Raw genomic sequence first — 3,896 nt, 5'->3', positions numbered from 1 at the left:
GAATCCGTGTTAAATGATGAATATATCTGAGCATCTGTTCATCTACATAACTGGTGGCCCGTTTACGTGCTCATAAATGGACTGTAACCGTGTAAACATTGATTTTACGTGTTGGCATGTATATGAAAAGTGACAGTTTGTCAGCTGTGCTGAACCGCAGCTCATGTTGCGCCGCTGAAGCGAAACGTTGCATGTTCTAAGTGTTGGGCTGTGATGCTCAGGAAGCTCACAGAAAGCTGAAATTGTGTCATAAGTCTTTATGAAAGCTGACATTGTACGCCTGTTACGTGTGACTAAGAGCTGATGAGCTGTGAAAAACGCTGCGTTCTGTTTAAACTGAGGTCAGAACGGACGGAGGTTCGGTTCTGTGGACCGGCTCGGTTCTGGAAAATTCGAACGAGTTGTTTAAATAGCTAGAAAGACGTTTTGTCACGGAGCGCCGTCTCCGTGCAGCTCAGGGAGTTGATTCGTTACATTTTTAACAGAAAAAGTGCATTTTGACAGTTTAAAAGACGAAAAGTTGACGAATTTTAGTTCACGTGAATCTAGCATGCTGGTTGCTTTAACGCTGCGTCATTGGTTGAAAAAGACCGTGTGTAACGTTCTCATTGGATGAGGGACGTGTCAATCACGCCACCCGGAAACGAAATTCGTTTTCATAGGGAACTAAAATCTGCTTTTTAAAGCTAAAAAAGCGCTTTAAAGTGATTTTGACACGCTGTTTAGGTGCTTAGAAGCATACTCGCTATAATTTTGCCACGTTTGTGTAAAAAATTCGTTCAGAATCGTTGATTTTAACCGAGTTTAGCCGAAGCTAACTTTAAGCTAAGCGGCTAACAACAGGATGTCAACCGAACGCCACAGGAAGTTATAGCTCCCCTAGTGGACAACACGAACAGTGTCGGAGTTAAAATTGTTGAGGTTGTACTGACATCTTGTGGAGAAGACGTGGGATCACAGGTTTCACTTCGTTTTTAGGGTTAAATAGTGAAATTAAACGTTTTTATTCTTTTAAAGGCATTTTTGAGTTATTGACCGTTCCTCAAAGTTGAATAGACTCTGTTATCTTGCATTTTAAAAGTTATGAAGGTATTTATGCAGAGAGCATTTACCCAACAAAATTTTTAGTCACTGATAAATCCTTGAGAAACAGGTACAGAATAAAAATTTAGAAACTTTTAAATGAGATACAGTTACAGATATTCACAAAGTTGGAAAAAGTTTACTCATTTGCTAGAAGGTAACGCACGTTTAATTGATAAATCACTAAATAAGAGTAAACTTATCAGGAAAAAGAGATTTTTCTGATTTTCTTTTACCACCTAAACATTTACATCTCCTATTTAATTTCTAAATAGCAGATAATGGCGGACGAAGATGAAAACACTGACCCCTTACAATCCGGAGATGCTGTCCAGACAGCGTTACACATTTTAACAAATTCAATTGTTGGTAACCAATTGGAGGAATTGCAAAACCTTGATGATGATCAAAGACGTGAGGAGCTGCAGAGTTTATCTAAAGCAGCTAAAGTGAAGGAGGACACAAAATCCAGCCGTGAACGGTTGGCAAAAATGGCTCTGCTTTTGAAGGCGGAACTGGACCGTCTGGTTGAACGAAATACCTTGCTGTTCAACGGATATGAGTCTAAAAAGGAGAGGTGTGACGAATTGTTGAATGCATCTGAGTTGCTGAAACAACAAATTCAGACTGATAGGGACCTCTCAAAGACTGAGCTGTCAGAACAGGCTCAATCATATGAGGAGAGGATTAGGGCTAAGGAGCAGGTGTACGAAGCCGCGTGTGCAGATAACAATATGTTACAAGCACAGTTGCAGGTGGCATTAAAGGAGCGGGACGATTGCAAAGCAGACAAGGAGATAATACTCAGAAATTGGCTGAAATTACAAAGTGAAAATCAGTCAATACAGGCGCGCCTAACAGCTTGTGAGGAGAGGCTTGCTACAGCTACAAACCTGATTTCTGACATGGAGCTAGCTGGTTTGAGACTCGGAAACGAACAGGGTCAGCTACAACCACCCCAGACAGGTGCTGTTGCACCTCCTCACCTTAGCCCCGTTTCAACACCCCCAACCCGGGGGATAAGGACGGGTCTGCACCCACTTGCACCTCCTCCTCCTGACACCATGCAGTCCTCTCCACCCCCATCTCGGAGGGTGGGGACGGACCTGCACCAATATGCACCTCCTCCTACCAACTCTTATCAGCCACCCCCACCCCCACCATGGGCGGTAGGGGCAGGCCTTGACCAGTCTGCACCACCAGTCACACAAGTTAGACCGTTGATACAGTCTCCTTCAATGGATGATTTGCAGAAGATCTCAAAATATGTACAACGTTTTGTTCCCGGTCCCATGGGGTCAGCTGGAACAAAAGCGTATCTCAAAGATCTGGAGTTCAGATTGAGATCTTATCCTAATGCTACGACAGAGGATAAGATCAGTCTGATACGGCTCACTTCGGACAGAGAGGTGTTCACCTTCATCGAGCGTCTACCAGATGCAACGAAGAGGGATTACAACCTTCTGTGTGAAGCTTTGATCAGAGAGTACGACCCCTGCACGGGACCTGCTGGTTTCCCAGCTGCAGACAAGGTCACGCAGGGAAAAACTGAACATCCAAAAGTTTATTACAAAAGAATCTTCCAAGCTTATTTTGGTAACAGAAATGAGACCGGAATGGAAGAAGATGATGGTTTTAAGTTTGTTTTCAGCAAAAATCTCCACTCTGATTTTAAAAAATCAGTACAAATGATGGCAAATTTCAGAGAAAAATCCATCAGTGAGATTAAGCAGTGTGCTGTGAATGTGTTTGAAGCATGTTCTCATGCTAAGACGCCCATAGAAGTGTTTCCTAGTGTAAAGGTTAAACCCCGCCCTCTTGAACTAGAAGGACGACGTGCTTCGCCGCCTCCTCATAAGAAGAAAGAGAGAAAACAGTCTGTTCAAGCTAACAAACTGCATCCTGAAGGTGCACGCTGGGACAAAAAGGCTCCTCTTTCAGAGGAAGCCAGTGATTATCGAAAAATGGGTGAGCGCAGGACGCAACGATATGAGAAACCATATCATCAGGGGCAGTACGCAAAGGAACCCCCGCGAGACGTACCTGACCGTCCCCCACCTCGGATGAAACGAACCGAGGCGAAAAAAATCACAAAAGTTCCAGAAACAAGGCCCTACACCTCTGAGCTCGGAAGAGACAGAGAAACTACGCAGGTTGTTAGAAACTTTGAAACACACTGACACGGGAACCCAACCAGGAGCACTTTGCAGTAATGTAATTCCTATTACATCCGAGGGCGCGAATGACAACATAACAGATGTCGGTGGAACACACCAAGACATTGCTGTTGTTGCCTCAAACAACCCCTCATCGGAAGAAGGGGGGGTAAACACACACACGAACGATGACGAGTCATCGCAAGCTGAACACTCAGAAACAGCTTCTGCTGTGCTGACGGTTCAGACAAACCAAGATTACACAGATAAGGCTGAACGCGTGAAGAAGCGTCAGAAAAAACCCAAAAGGTTTCTGTGTAACTTTATCAGAAGGGGGGTCGCCAAAAAGGCGTACCTGTCAGTAACACTCGAAGGTGTCCTCACACACGAAGCACTCTTGGACGGTGGAGCTGACATAACAATTATGTCAGCTAAACTGTTCGAGGAGCTGAGGACGGCCGCTGCCAGTGTTAACAGGATAATACCTCTCTCTGAATGTGCTATAGAAATGCAGGGTCTCTCAGAAAAGAAAACAACCCTGACAGCTATAGCAATGGTTCACATGCAGATTGGCAATATGACACTGTACCACCCGGTACACGTGACCCATGTTGACTCATTCCCATTTTTGGTTGGCCAGGATTTTATAAATCGCTT

This window comes from Nematolebias whitei, chromosome 6 (assembly GCF_014905685.2).
Source record: "Nematolebias whitei isolate Nwh7 chromosome 6, NemWhi1, whole genome shotgun sequence".
NCBI classification, from domain to species: domain Eukaryota; kingdom Metazoa; phylum Chordata; class Actinopteri; order Cyprinodontiformes; family Rivulidae; genus Nematolebias; species Nematolebias whitei.
Note: the sequence above shows the minus strand (reverse complement) of the source record.